The sequence below is a fragment of the Strix uralensis genome, chromosome 9 (assembly GCF_047716275.1).
Source record: "Strix uralensis isolate ZFMK-TIS-50842 chromosome 9, bStrUra1, whole genome shotgun sequence".
Classification (NCBI taxonomy): Eukaryota; Metazoa; Chordata; class Aves; order Strigiformes; family Strigidae; genus Strix; species Strix uralensis.
In genome coordinates this window covers 15644968-15662174 of record NC_133980.1, presented here as the reverse complement: position 1 = coordinate 15662174, position 17207 = coordinate 15644968, and positions in this window count along the sequence as shown.

Below are 17207 nucleotides of genomic sequence, written 5' to 3'. Positions count from 1 at the left end.
CAGAGCATTTTTCTTTTTAAGTTTGGGAGTGATTAGGCAACCTGTGTTTCTTTAAAGAGAAAGAAAACCGGTATGGCCTTAAATCTGCCACCTCAAAACGAGAACAGTTTTTAATAACAACTTGAAGTCTTTCTTAGATAAAGCTTCTCCTCCTCCCTCCACCAAAAAAAAAAATGCAAAGGCATATTAGTTTCATGCATGTGATGAGTTCCAGGAGAAACTTGGTGGACTTTATCAGAACACAAAATGTGACTATGGGTCTTGTAAAAAAGCTCCTCAAACATACCTGTGTGGTGACAAGGCCAGTGGTGCTTGCAGTAGCTCCACACATTTCACCATCAACACTTTTCCTATAAAGTTCAAAAAACTTTTGCACCTAGTTTTCCCAGGGGCTCACTATGATGCTTGAGGAAAATCGTTTTTCCAAATGGAAAAATGAAAATTTCCCAAATGGAAAATTCAGCAAGTCCAATGAATTAGTAAGCTTAACTCCCTATGATGCTTTTGACATTCCTGCTGCCTGTGCTTCTGTTTTCCTGCCTCTAAAATAACAGCATAGTAAACACAGAAATACTGGCTGAAGCTGGTTATGAGTTCTTTCAGAAATCCCATGCTTACTGTTCCCTGAGGTCACCAATGAATTACAATAGATGCTCGAAGAAACAGCTCCTACTTTGGGCACAAAATCTCTGCAAACAACTGTTTTCAGGACAACATGAGAAAAAATCTGGAATCTTCAACCTAAAGATCTTTTAACCTGCAGCTCTGTTTGAAGTTAAGCAGTCATCTTATTGAATATGGCATCATCAGTTCTATAATAATTTTGATATCTAACCTCACCATTATTGTCATGGTATCTGAACCACATCGCTAATGCATTCTGAAGATGTGGGATTTAGAGTGGCTCTACTGTTTGCTATTCAGTTATCATCTTGGTTTTGGATAAAAACAGGAAATGTGTTATATAACTCTTAACATACAATTCTCACGATCAGAAGACAGCAGACACAAATAGATCCACTCACACAGGGCTGAGAAATGAAGGAACATCTCAGATCTAAAGCACAGCAGGCACCATTTTCCCGCTGACCTTTTCTTTGCAGCAAAGCGATGGCCCTGGTGAATAAATGACCAATCTTGGTCTTTTTTCGTTAAACTGATTTTTGCCATTTGGGGGCTCCAGACCTGTCCCTTTCTCCCTGGGAAGGCCTGTCACTGCTGCGAGTCGCTCTCTTGGTCAACAGCAGGAGGTAGGGCTGGTGGCAGCTGCCTGAAGAGAGAATACAACAACCTATTACTGCTTCATACAGGAACAGCAGCTGCCTTCGATTGTGTGAAGAAAGAGAAGGAACACTTGTTTCGCCCTTAGCAATCTCCCTTATTTCATCCCTACCTATAAAAGGTATTCACACAGCTCCTACTGAGACCATGCAATCTCCAGTGCCCTTACAACACTTCTGCATTACAGAAAAGCACATCATATCTTTGTGCACATCAAAAATTGAGGCACAGAAAAATCAAGTTGCCTAAGATAACTAAAAGTTTGTAGTCCAGAAGAGAGACTCCATATTTGGAGAAAACCTCTTTAAGAAAGCTTACTGTTTGTACAAACTCCACAAAAAATTGCCTGTAACAGCAAAGTCAAACAATCTGAAAAAAACCCCAGTTCCTACACCTCTCTCATTCTCTAGACACTATAGCAGTAGATCATCACCTGTGCCATCATCTTAAAATACTCATAAAGCTAAGCTGAAGAATCAGCCAGCCATCTTGCAAGAGATCATACAGGTAGAAAGGGCGGACTTTAAGAAAGCTTCTTCTACAAAAATTCCCGGACAAAACTCTTCTACAACTTCAACCTGCTCCATGGTGGGAGAACCCCAGCCTGTAGAGCACTTTCTACAGATGCAGAGCAGTGATTGCACCAGTATCTCACTGTGAAGTGGGGAAGACAGAGGATGGTGTAAAAAGTTACAAAGATTTCTTACAAATGAAAACCTGTCTGAAACAAAACCCAGGGTGACAAACAGCTTCCAGAAAGAAAAGGGTTTTCAAGTGGAATTCCTTACCCCCTCCTTTTCTCCCCCAGGTTGTCTGTTAATTCACACCATGGTAATTAGGAGTAACATGTACAGTCACTAGCTGCTTAAAGGAATTGTCAGGCATGACCTCCAGCATCTCTGAATAATCAAGGCAAATAAGTCATGTTATTTTGCTGTGACTGTGCAATGAAAGATGGGTTTAAGTGGCTTTGTTTAATTTAGCCACTACTTAAAATATATGGTAGGAAATACTGACTTTATTTGATCTGCACAATGCATTAGAGCTCTGCTTAAAGCAGATGACTCATTTTGGCTTGATGTTACTATCATTCCATATGATCCTAGCAACTCTGACTTTCAGCATCAGAACATATCCCCAATAGATATAAAGTTTCATGAAACAGATTTAAAAAAATACACTATAGGTGAACATCACAAAAGATTTATTCTAAATTTTGCATGACTACTTTATTCAAGATGACTCTTTGGTGTCATTGTCTTGTGACAATATTGTTTTTTGCCTTGGCAGGTCAAGACATATGTGCGTCCCAAATAAATAAAAAAGAAGCATTTATTGTCTTTGCTGCTCCCTGCTTCCTGATAATAATCTTTGGAGATAATATTATGCTAAGTAGGGAATTTATTATTTATTTTAAAGTTATATTTAGTACACAAAAAGCTAAATCACACTTGTTCAACTACTGTATATACTGTAATTACACGCCCTAATTTCATGCTTTTGGTCATGCAGTTAGCATAAGTAGTTGTAATTACAGATTTAAGGCATGTAATCATGTAATAATTAAGATGCACAATTCAATTATATAATTAAGGTATGCAAATACATAGGACTATCCTGTGACATTGATTTTAAGTAGACTACCCCATTAATTCTGAGGGGAGTTCTGCTTGAAAACTCATTACACAATACAACTTGCAAGGAATTATACAGACAGGAAAAAACTGAGGTCCACTGCCATGCTTCTCTGAATATCTGCCTGAAATAAGAAACAAAAACACCAAACAAAACCCACCCAAACAGAACCCCACCTATAAGATTCAAATAGTATTTACAAGATTGATTCTGTGTTCTAACAAAAAAACCCCAAAAACTAAAAAACACCACCGCAAAAAACCCAAACCACACACACGGGGGGGGGGGGGAATTTCTCAAAATGGACCAAAATATTTACAAGCTCGTTTTGTAGGCCAGCATTGGTAGAGAGAAAACAATCTCCAAGAATACCCTACTACTTCCTAAAGACCTGTTATATCCCCAGAAAGATATGTGAAATAAGCAATGATCTCTTTGCATGTTTCAATTAGAAAAAATATTGTTTTCATAGTTTCTTTCACAGAACTAGGAAAGAGAAAAGCTTTTCATAATCAGAAGAAAACAAGGGAACACAGAGAACAAACTCATTTCTACTGTGGTTGTTTTTATGCTCAACCACCAAAAACTCTTAACCAAAAATATGAAAAACAAGATTATTGACCTCAATTCCAATGCACAACATTTTTGCTAATGCTTTTAGTATTTTTTTCACTCTTTTCTTCTCACAAAAAAAGAGACACATCCAAAACCAGGAAGGCTTTGTGCAGAACACCACAATAATTAATGGCTCATTCAAGGAGATTTCTCTCCAGGAGTAGAAAGCGGCAGAAGCAAGAATGCCCCCTTGCTCTGGCAGTGGCTAAGTAATCATTCTGCTAAACTACAGAGATTATGCCATCACTGAGCCCCAGATTCCATGCACGCTTATCACTAGCAAATCAGATTAAGAAGGGAATTTCAAAAAGATTATAACATCCTGGTGTGAGCTCCAGCATTGAGTGGATTCACCTTCCCTTATACATTCACCTTGACGTGGCTTGAAGAATAGGCATGAAGAGTTGAGAAGCAGCCCTCCCCCAAGCAAAGCAATAAGGAAAACCATGAACTGTATGCTGCAACCCCCTCCAGTGAATTTGGTTAATAGTAACTTGGTAGTAACAATATGTTGGAAGAAACATGTCAAATTAAGAAAAATGTGCCTGAGCACATCCAGATTGGAAGGAAGCACCAAAATATCATATTATATAACTCTCCATTTATGCCACTTTCCCTCTGCCCTTCATAACACCTTATTGTATGTAATCTTATGATTAAATGTAAGGCTGTGTTGGGGAAGCTCCTCTTGGTTGCAAATTGGAGCAGACATATCACAATGAGACCCTGATGGGGACTCAGTAGTCCTCAAACTGTAACAGTGCATAACTGCTAATTGCTTGTAGCTCATGACACATGACAGATTCATAGTCATTCTAGAAGAATGACTATGGCAGAGAAGCAAAGAAAAGATTTCTTAAATTATTTTCATTTAGGTTCTTTAGTAGCTTTTTCCTCTGAGAAAAAAATGTCAATACCCTGAATGTCCTCTGGCTTAAAGATATAAATCAAAGTTAATAGATGTGCATCAGTATGTGTGACAGCAAAATCAGATATTCAATGACCAGAATTCTCCTCAGATGTCAGAAAAGCTTTAAAGATCCTACTTAGAATATTCATAGGATCTGGGGTGAAAGTATTTTTTACACCAAGATGAATATCTATTACTATTCATTTGAAAGATGTAGGGACACATTCACAGTTCAGGATCTCAGAAATGATTTAAGGATGAAAAACTTTTCACTGCTTATTTTAAGTTTAAATAAATAACTATAACTGCATGCTAACATTCAATAAAATAAACTGAATTCTGCCGGGAGAACATACCAAGGCAATGCTATTTATGTTGCTAGGTACTGAAGGTCAGGAACAGATATTCCCAAACTATCTCTACAGGATTGGGAAAAACCCAAACATCTCTAGTAGATAGCTCTGAACCACAGTCTATTTCAGCATCAATTAGCACAACATGAGTCTGATCTTTGGTGGCATTTCTATTGCAGGCTTTGCTACTCCACAACTAACAAATACCATTTATAGCCTGTTGAGCAATGCCTCTGCAGGGGATCTCAGCTATTTTCAAAGTATTCTCTTCTATCGTTGCTGAGGAATAACATAGCTAGGCTTGAAGAGGAATTCATTTCTCTTTGAAGGGCTACCAATAACATTTCTCTACTGGCAGTATTTCAAAGAGAAACTACTGCTTTCCTCTAAGGCCCTCTGGAGAAGGCAAGGCTATTCTGAAGCAGGCAGTGTTCTGTCTGAAAAATCAAGCCAAAGTGAGGGGTCCTGAGGCACCTCAAAAATAGGGTGGCATACATTCCTCCAAATTTTCCACCTTATCTTCACACAGCACAACCAACATATGGTTGTTTTCTCTAATTTCAGAGGATTTTGTCATGTAACATGGGAGTTTGGGAGCTGCTGCTGCAAGACACTTTCTGTCTCCCAGAAACCATGGAACAAAGCTGACAGTGGATGTTATTTATTTATCTTCATTTGCTGCTAACAACACCTTGTGCTTTAAACAATTTAGTTTACCAACTTAGCATTAGCCTTTCTGAAATGGTGGAAGATAGCATCATAGATTTGGAGGATAGTAAATACCACTCGGACAGACCCATGAATGCTCACATGCCATATCCTTTCAGTTTTTCCTCTGACATATCCTTGATTTCCAGCAACAGTTTACAAAGAATATTTCTAACTAGACAGGTGTTGGCAAGTCCCTACAGTGGTTACCTTTCCTTTCCAGATAACTGCTGTACTGACATACTTCAATTTCAATTCCTTTTTGTCATTATCTGGTTTTGGAAAATTGGTTTAAAAAAAACAACCAGAAAAAAATCCCAAACAGTTTTTTTGTGTGCGCCTTTTTTGGCAGATGATGACTAAGTGTGTGTCTTTTCCAGCTGCCTTAAGGAAGGCAAAGGGATTCCCCTTTTCTCTAATGTTTTTTTCTGATATCGATGGAAGAAACTAGCTCTCTGAAGCCTATTCTCTCATGAATGCATTTCTTGCTTACACCCACTCATGAATCTTTCTCTGCATATTAAACATTTATGTAAGCAAGTTAGATTTTTAAGCTTGCTACAGAGAAGACAAGAGATCCTAACCAGAGCTAGTCTTCAGCTCTGACCCAACGGGTCAAAGAGTATCCCAGAGGCATATGCTCACATTTTACCATCCTTCTCAATGCTGCTGTCATGGCAATCGACCACTGCAAACAGGAAAATCCTGAAAGTAATTAGCTATTATAATTTAGACATATAAGGATTTTGCTGCTGTGGGAAAATCCAGCACTAGACTAAAATAACATACAGCAAATATCCTCAAGCATAGAAGTCAACACATTGCAAGACACTGATTGGAAATTTTCATATGATCTTTCACAAAAAAAGGAGTTTGAAAAAACAAAACACACACAAAAAATTGGTGCCAGTTCGGAGTCTATTCAGGTAAATGTGGGAAGTCTTGATGTAAAAATCAGTGATGCTAGAGATGACTTGCATTATAATATTATATTTATTATTAGTGATACAGGTAGTGTAAAGAGGGAAAACATTTTCAGTCTGAATGTAGGAAATCATTTATTTTTAATGAGATATCATGGATATAGTATAGTAACCTAGTATAGCAACCTCTTCACCATCTTTTGTGGATCAAATTTGAGCCCCTTGCTGTAGTACATGCCATGTTTTCCAAACAAGGATATTTTGGTGCAGCTGTACAATTTTTGCAACACTGCAGCCCAACACCCTTCCCCCTCTATCACTCACCCTTGCTGCCTCACGGATTGACCAGGATGAAAGAAGAGGAGACTGTAACATATCCCTTATTTAACATACACAGGCCACTGGCATCCTCAAGATCCTGCCTGTAAAGAAGGCTTGACCACTGCACACAGACTCCATTTCTCCCCACCAAGATCCACCAACACAGCCATAACACTATGAATATCTGATATTCAGTAATACTAAGAGCTGCTAACAAACCTAGAGAAAAAGCCTGATCAATGATGGTATCACAAGGATATTGACCACTAGTGACCTTAACCTGTAACTGTCTAGTGTTGATTCGTACATTGGGCAGCATGGCCTGTATACTTTTCAGCCACTGGAAGATGGTGTCAACTACTTTAAAACTGTTCACCATGATTCAGTAAGAGGAAGACACGCTTGTATATGCTTTAAAATTTGACACCAACCTCAAGATGTATTCAGTTAAGGTGTCATGTCTCATCTCAAGTGGAAAAAAAGAAATGAAGTAGTACAATAACATTTAACAACTGATAATAGTGTTTCTGCCTGATTTGCTCTAATTACACAGATTGAACAGGCAACCATTAATTACTTGTTCTATACCCCAAGTGTATATTTTTCTTCAGAGTTTTAAAGCGAAGGTCCAAACTCTTTTCATAAAAGAATTGCACATAGAAGTTCTGAAGAACTTCAGAAGAATGTGGTAACTCTTCCTTCACACCCAAAAACTCTACTCTTTACTTCATTTAGTGCAGACGTTTCATTTCACTGCTAGCATACTTAAAAGTAACTAAATTACTCCTAAGAGAAACTCGAAGTGAAATACCAAATTCATATCAGAGCATTTGCCAACCATGTATTTTAAATTATCTCATAAGTTGTTTCATGGCACGACTGCTGCTTTTCACTTTGATTAGTAGATATTTTTGCTTATATTAAATTGTTCAAGGGCAGAATGCATCGTGACAAGAATTTAATTTCAGGAAGTTTACCTCATCACATTTTGTAGTCCCTGTGAAAATCATATGTAATATAGTTAACATTATTCATCTTTTTTTTTTTAATTTCCCTCCACCTCTCTAAATTTTGAAAAGGAATTGAAATTAAAGTAAATGCTGAACTGTTTCTTACTACCTATTTGTGATAACCATTTATGTCTCTAGAGCACATAACTACTTTTCGCTGAAAGTGATTTTGGCAGAAGTAGCAGGCTTGTGGATTGGCCTTATGAAAACATGAATTCCCATTACATTTATGGAGCTCTGATGAATACAAAGCTAAAGCTACTTAAAACAAGACTACGCAAACACAGCCCTTTAAAGGGAAGGAATATTTTGGACCTCTTTTACTCAACAGAGTACTAGTGATAGAGGACCATGAAAAATTATTGTTAGACAGCAGGAATAATGCTACATAAAACAGTTCTGAAAGCCTTCTTACAAAAATGTACACATTCATTTACTAAGAGCAAGGAGCTAAGCGTAAAAGCAAATAAAGAACCACCCCGTTAATGGGGAATTTGCCTTTGAAATCATTTCACAATTTACCTTAAGTTCTTCTCTGACTTATACAAGCATTTTGGAAACTAAATCCCTGATCTTTGAGAAGAGTGCAGGCTACACACAGTCCCTTAAAGTAAATGGCTGAGGCCACAAACTCATGAGCTGCACAATGCTGGATTTGAGTCTCTCTGTTTCTCCAAAAGGAATTGTCTTTCAAAACAGACATTGCGATATGCCAAGATTTAAAGTATTCACAATCTGTCAACATTGTAACTTGAGGATAAAAAAAAGCATATGTGAACACTTAAAAAAACCCCACACTATGATATTAATAGAGTGACAACTAAATGTGAAATGATGAGTGTTACAAACAAGAAAATAAAGACTTCATGGCAACTTCAGCCTAGCAATAACCCCGGTATAAAAACAGTGAGACAAAGAGTCTACACTGAGAATTACAATTAAACGTGTTGTATTTACAGAAATTACATATTTCATTGCAATTCTGATAAAGGCATGTTCCAGCTATGACAGCTCAGGAGCCTTTCTGAAGCTATTTATAAGATCAACAATGTAAGTCTTACCAGTTATTAAATGCTGAAGCCATTTCATGTTTCAGGTGATTGGAATAGGGGAAATAAGAGAGAAACAGTGAGTCAAGCAACTGGAACTACTAACCATTTAATTCCAGGGAAGTACACCTTTTTCAGCCTTTCAATCAAGGGTTTAAGGTAGGTTGCAAGGTTTCTATCACATAATTGATAATTCAGATTCAGTTTGATATTCTGAATTATCACATCATCATCATCATCAAAACCACCCCACACTAAGAGAAGTAACATGAGGAAAATGAAATAGGGATGATCTTAACAAAACCTGTTTCCTCTTGTGAGAGTAAAGAGCCCCTTGATGGCTCCTCCTCTTTCCCTGTTTGTCCTTATAGGAGATGAAAGCACCTTGCAGGTTTTTATGCTTCCTAGAACACTCAATTTTTCTGCGGGAATTAATACTTTTCCCCTCATTAATACAAAACAGACATTAGACTTGGCAACTTCTGCTGAAGGATTTTGTTTCTACCCTGATAATTCGCTGTCTTTACAAGCGCGCTCAAGCAAAAAATATGATGTTGTGCATTGCTGCTGCAGGTTCCAGTACTACTCATACCCCCCATATCTGGCCTTTTTTCAGCCTGAAGTCTTTGCTCCTCAGTATTTCTTAGCCACACTATAGTTTTAATGCACTGCATATTCTTGTAGATTAATTGAAATAATTGAAAAGGGAAGGAAATACTTTACTCAAGATTCTCTTCACAAATCATACTCATGTTTATATAAAGGTCACAGTCCAATTCTCTGGGGTCTTAAGTATTTCCAAAGTTTGCTCTCTTCCTTTTTTCCTTATCTTACTAGTATCATTCATCTTTAAAAATTAATGATTCTCCTCTCACCAGTTTTTTTCCTTAGTAACCTTCAACAAGTACAAAGTCACTCCATTTCCACATACAATCAGCTAAGATTGGAGTCTCTTATAAAAAAGCATCTCACTGCTGCTACCTCAGTTACGTCACCTGACACAAAAAACATTGACAAACTCATGTCTGTGAAAACAAAAGTCTTAATTTCATCATACAGGCTTGCCTTTCTTTTGCAACAGAAGAGTAATGATGCTGCACACTTGTTCCAAAAATCATGGAAATGCCTTTCTGAAGGCCTTCTTGTGTTTGGTGTAACCTTATGGATAGAGGTTTTCCACCTGATAAGACTGAAAACAGTGTTCCCTTCCAAATAACCTTCTCTCTTCTACCTAATTGCCAGCATACATATGTATGTCTTATAAGCACATCTACTCAACCTAAATACAGAGGAAAAGACTGAGATCCTCAGGTGATGAAAGTTATCTGCCTCCCCAGGGAGGTACTTCCAACTAGTCACTACCTGCTTATTCTTAGTAACATGCAGTAACAAATCCCCATCAATCTTCTCAGGTAGTGTAGCCCCCAGAGGCTCCCTGTGACATTGTGCTTCCCCTAGCTCTACGTCTGTACTTCTATACAGATGTAACATAAGAACTTGGAGTCCTTTAAAGTCTCCTTCAGAGTAATACTTAACTAGTCAACTATAGAGAGGAAAAAGTGCTGCTTTTTGCTTGTAATGATTTACTACAAGAACTCCTTACAGAATGATTTTTACTGGACTGTTTAAAGGATTGAAAAATATCACCTCTTTCCCCAGTAGATTACTCTGCCAGCTATTGTTCATATTGTGCTAAATAATACTCAAAAATACATTCTTTGGTTTAATCTGTTTAATATATATGCTTAGAGAGTGAATGATGATTCTCCAATTACATTAGACATGTCTTCATTTAATTTAAATTAATATAAATTTACAGTAGTTACCACAATCGTAGGCCTGATTCTCAGCTTCTCTATACTTTGGATTCATAGAAGTTACCTATGGGTAATGTCTTATCCTATTGTCCTGCTACAGTTTGTGTTCATTGCTGGTGTATCTCTCAAAGCAATGCATATTGTCTGAAGACAGTAAAGCAAGAGTCTATTATTCTCACTGCTTGCTGGTTTCTATGAAAACTGCAGTGTTCTCTTGTTTGTTTTAAAACAAGAACCTCTTTCTTTATTCTCAGTTGAATTTTTCAGGATCCAGCTTCCAAGCATTGTTCTGAATTTCTCCAAGTGGTTTAAAGAGTCCTTTAATGTTGCTTTTTTCTATGAAAAACTCACCGCTTTGCATTGTTGTCCTTTAAAAAGCTTGGATTGACTCTGATACCCCTCAACACAGTAACATTTCTCCAGACCACAAGTCTTTCTTTCTAGCTCTTCTGCAGACATTGCCCAGTTCTTCATATTTTTTAAAGATGTTGACCCCAGAAACAGGTGCAGCATTCTAATATTTGTTAACTACTCAAATCCCACTTCTCAAAAATAATTTTGTATTTGCACCAAAAAAGAGTGGCCTTTAGGCCACACAACTACTTGTACCCCACCTAACACATCATCTTTCCTGAAGTTTACTGGAATAATTATAAGGCTTATTGCTTACTTTGTCAGCTAAGCTCTTTGTAGAAAACTATCGATTCATAATTCACTCTGCCTTCTAACCTAGTTTAAACACGGGATGTTTATTCTTCCCTTTTGTCACACGAAAACATCAGTTAAGCTGGATACAGCTGTCTATGGCATTGCAGAATCCGGTTCTGTTGTATCTAGTCACAAGCTATAGTAATCATCTATTATCACAATGCAATTAAACAACCAGTTCACCTACATCTAAACAGCACAGCTCTCCCCATTTTTCTAGCATAGCAGAGTCCAGTAATCCCCAACATGTCTGTGTACTTTATAATAAAAAATAAGAAACCTAGATCTAAAGTACATTAATAGTTACAATTGAAAATATAGTTTTCCATCATTCCACTTGCTCACGGAGGCAAAATGATACATTTGAAGAGCTAAATAAAGAAAAATATTGAAATATGCTTCCACATGTCAAACACTCAAAGCTTCAATCTTGTTAATATTCAACACACAGAATTTTTAAAAAACCTGTTCTTGAAATTCAAACTGAAATATGATCCTGAATTTTTCCTGTGTTACTATTTTCATTTGCCTCACTTAATTCATTTAAGTATTGGATAAGTCTGAATTACAACCTTGGCACAGAGATGCAGTTTTCCCAGAAAGTCAGTGATGACCGCATAAGTTTTGAAACAAGGACTATTTAACATCAATAGGATCAACAAAGGCTATTTAAATACCAAACATGCTCAACTTGTGCAGTCAATCCTGTACAAATTTCTACCGGACTTTTCTAATAATAACAATAATGAATAAATGTGCAGATTGTTCATTAATGCTTATATCTGATTACATACAGTCATTATTTATCAAGGTTTTGTTTTGTTATTATTTTTCTCAGATGAAAATCAGTTGAAATTATGCAACTCTGTTACTGATGGCAAATTTTTAAGCAATATCCTATCTGAGCTGCATATTGTGAGGGAACAGTTTCATTGCTCAACTTGATAATGAAGCATCTAAACCAAATAGCCAGAAACTGGCAGGCATCATATACTAGCCATGTTCTTACTTTTACAAAGCCTTCTCTCCTGACCACAGAGGCAGCATATCAGCACTAGACAGACAGCGAGCTGATTCTGTATGGCCATTTTGATGTACTTATGAAATTAAGTGCATCAAATAATGATGTCATAAATTGGTCACATTTTACGTAGACAACCCACTTCTAATACTGGACCACTATGTTGACATTTGGAAATGTGGAACAGGCATATGGAATTTGTTATTTTGGTTTTTGAATCATAAATATTATTTCAAAAGAAAGCAAGTTATAAGATTAATGAGAGCCAATCACAGTGACCTGTATAACTTTAAGAAGAGGACACTGAAAGATGTGTCTCCTTGGTATTTGTGGAGGAGGATACGTGGATGAATCACATAACTGACGGATATCCTTGTTTCAAGAAGGTTGCTTTTCTGCCAAGTCATGTTCATTTTTATCTAATCCAATTAAGGAAACATAATGCAATCTAGTTTACTACTTTTCACTGTATCAAGTACCCATTTGAAAGATGCATACACAACAAACTTCAGGAAAAACAGTTCAGTGCTATGTATCACTACCAGGAAAAGGGCAAGTCTAGACTCTACAGAATCTGTGTTCCTGTTCATCCAAGAGGGTCTTGTTTGCAGCACAATACTAAGAAACCACAATACTTTGTTAGCATTAAATGGAATAGTGTCATTGTAACAGATACCACAGCAATAGTACAGAGAGAAAACATTGACCACAGCAGATAAAATTTCTTTCAGTCTCTGGTAATACCTAATTTTTTAATACAAAGGTATTAAAAATTAATTATGCTGTCAGTCAGTTACGTAAAAGTGTTACTGTATGTGATGAACTCAGATCTAGACCTAAAGGAAGTAATGAAAACAAAAATGGTAACCTAATTACTTGATCTGAATTATAACAGTGCCATAAGATTTAAGACATGCTTTAACAAGAAAAGACTTGTTCAAGACCAAAATTTTTCTTTGTGTTATAAATTACTTTTTAGAAGACTATGGGTACATCATGCTACAAAATGAAAATCTAATATGTGCAGACATGCAATCTCAAAATGGTCCTCAAGACCAGAACGGGACATTCGCACAAAGACAAAAGTCCCATAAATTTACCAGCCATTTGCCTGGTACCCTAAAGGCACAGCAGACCTCAGAACTTGAAAGATAAACAACAGACAACTGTGGGCAACATTTGGCTTTAGCAATGGTCAGAGGCTAAGAATAACAAAGAACATTGCACCTCTCAACAGCAATAAAATCTGCCCGGCATCCCAGCTTTAAAAAGCCCTACTAACAACTGTGGCTCAGTGCTTCTCCCATTGAAGTCAACAGGGTTTCAAGCAGAGAAGCCATCACTCACATCTTTTCATTTACATGATCAGTGAACACAAGGAATGGATAGATAGCATCACAATATATGACCTTATAAAAATCTTTAATAAGAACAAACTGCTTGACTAATAATCAGTTTCACAAAGATAAAAAAATATCAGGAACTCTTTTAAGAAAAACTAATTTCAGCAATCTAATGTCATGAAGTTACCAAAATATTTTTTTCTGTCTTAAATAACAGAACCATGTAATCAGACCACAACCTAAATTTTATTCACTAAAAAAGAAAAAAGTTTATTTAATTCATGGCCTTTTCTCCCCAGTAGTATCAAATCTCTACAGTTTGGGCCCAGTATGAAAATACTAACAATATTTTATTCTGCCAAGTGATAGTACATGACTTCATGCACAAAACATATGGCTAAAGTCTTCTAAGACAGTACAGATCCTTCTACAGCTTGTCTAACCTCCAACTTTTTCTTAGTGCAACATGCAGCTCAGCACATACCAAGCCATCAGAGATGGGCCATCCTCCAACTACGAGCGTCTGTGTGAAGTCGTGGGGAGGCTACACACTTCAGTTGTGTGGACCCCTGGATGTCTGAGGCGCTCCATCATTTAGCCTTCACACTTGCAAATCAAATAAAGATGCTATTTTGCTTCTTTTCAGAGCTGATTGGCATTTTAATTAGTCTACAGTTAGAAGCGTTAATCATGCTATGAAGTGAGGCGATAATTCACAGCTAGTAAAATTTCCTGCAATGGTTTTACAAACATCGATATACAGTTTACAGTTTACCTCATTTGTTTAAAAAAAAAAAAAATGCACCCACAGTGGTATAAACTCTTTCCAAGAAAGCCAGCTTCCCGGAATCCATTCCTAACAGAGGATTCTTCTTGCCTCCTATAAGATTAGCTAAATCCCTAAAATGAGTTATTTCAAAGGACTCAAATATAGTAAATAAAACTTTATTTACTACTTTCATTTTGATAGATTCATAAAGATATATGCATAATAGTCCAGACCGCTCCTTCCCATAAGCTTCCTTCCTTTACCCCACTGATAATATTGTATAAAAAAGTTCTGTCCTTTTATTTTTCAGGTATTCTACAGATGAAAAGCTTTTCGCTCCAGCAAATTTTCAGAAAAGAAAGCTGTGCTTGCTATTAAATATATGGAGCAAAAACATGTTGAATGATGCACGTAAGAAGCTGAAATGGAGCAGCAGTGTATATATATATGCCACCGTTTAATTTTTTTAAGAATGTAAGCCCTTCACAACAAACATTTTTAAATCAATCATTCATTTGCTTATTTATTTGGGGAGTACACATCTGCAAGATGATTTATCTTCTACAAAGCTCAGCCATCTGGCTGTTGTGAAAGCCTAAAAGAACATAATAAAAACAAATGGCTAAGAAATTCCTTTATCTTTCTAAGGAATATTATGGGTGTGGTGGGGGTGTTCTGGCAGTGCATACGTGCGTGGGTCCAGCAAAGGATGGCTATAACATAGCATCACCTAGTTGACAAAGTTTTTACTTCAGTTATTGAATACAGTAATCCTAAAATATACTCAACGCTTACATCCATTGTTTTCAGTCAACAGAGGTAAGAAAAGGTAGTATTTGAGAAGTTGAAGGTGCCCCTGTACACAGATGCATCTCCGATTCCAGGGAGCACATTTAATAAAAACGTACCTATCCGATACAGACATTAGGGAAGGGATGGGCCATCCAGAGGGACCTGGACAGGCTCAAGAGGTGGGCCCGTGCAAATCTCATGAAGTTGAACAAGGCCAAGTGCAAGGTCCTGCACATGGGTTGGGGCAATCCCAAGCACAAATACAGGCTGGGCAGGGAATGGGTTGAGAGAAGCCCTGCCAAGGAGGACTTAGGGGTGTTGGTTGATGAGAAGCTCAACATGACCCAGCAGTGTGCACTTGCAGCCCAGAAAGCCAATTTCCCACAGCATTCTCCTGGCAAAACTGGCTACTCATGGCTTGGATGGGCACACACTTCGCTGAGTAAAAAACTGGCTGGATGGCTGGGCCCAAAGAGTTGTGGTGAACGGAGTTAAATCCGGTTGGCGGCCGGTCACAAGTGGTGTCCCCCAGGGCTCAGTTTTGGGGCCACTCCTGTTTAACATCTTTACTGATGATCTAGACGAGGGGATCGAGTGCACCCTCAGTAAATTTGCAGATGACACCAAGTTGGTGGGAGTGTTGATCTGCTTGAGGGTAGGGAGGCTCTGCAGAGAGATCTGGACAGGCTGGAGCAAGGGGCTAAGGCCAACTGTAGGAGTTTCAATAAGGCCAAATGCCGGGTGCTGCACTTGGGCCACAACAACCCCCAGCAGCGCTACGGGCTTGGGGAGGAGTGGCTGGAGAGCTGCCAGTCAGAGAGGGACCTGGGGGTGTGGATTGACAGCCAGCTGAACATGAGCCAGCAGTGTGCCCAGGTGGCCAAGAAAGCCAATGGCATCCTGGCTTGTATCAGCACTAGCGTGGCCAGAAGGGACAGGGAAGTGATCTTACCCCTGTACTCGGCACTGGTGAGGCCGCACCTCGATTACTGTGTCCAGTTTTGGACCCCTCACTACAAAAAGGACATTGAATTACTCAAGCGTGTCCAGAGAAGGGCAACGAAGCTGGTGAAGGGTCTGGAGCACATGTCGTATGAGGAGCGGCTGAGGGAACTGGGGTTGTTTAGTCTGGAGAAGAGGAGGCTGAGGGGAGACCTCATCGCCCTCTACAACTACCTGAAAGGAGGGTGCAGAGAACTGGGGATGAGTCTCTTTAACCAAGTAACAAGCGATAGGACAAGAGGTAATGGCCTCAAGTTGTACCAGGGAAGGTTTAGACTGGATATTAGGAAGTATTTCTTCACAGAACGGGTTGTTAGGTGTTGGAATGGGCTGCCCAGGGAGGTGGTGGAATCCCCATCCCTGAAGGGGTTTAAGAGTCAAGTTGACATAGTGCTTAGGGATATGGTGTAGTTGAGAACTGTCAGTGTTAAGTTAATGGTTGGACTAGATGATTTTCAAGGTCTTTTCCAACCTAGATGATTCTGTGAAATCATTTGAAAGTGTGTGCACCAAACAGTTAAGATATATAAAATTTCCTTATACACTTTTCGTATTGAATGCTGACCCTCAAGTCAACAAGGACACTTAATCCCTTGCCAGCAATTTGCATACACAATGATCTGTTAAGTTCTTATCACAGTCCTTCACTGGATAAACACATCATTAAACATCAATCCCTGAATGCAATGAAATGCACAAAAAAAAAAATCACAAATAAGTTGATGTTCAAACTACATATTGTGCAGACAGACAAGTTCTTAGTAAAGCTAACGTCACATAAATGGACACAGGGTAAGGAGGAAATCAGTTTCAAAAACATCACTTTCACACACATCATTAAAACTTATGATTAAGAAATGGGGCAAGGGTAACTACAGATCAGGTCCACATGGTGTTTCGTTTTCCATGTGAAATATGGATTTTGGCTGCATAAGCATGCCTTGGAGCCA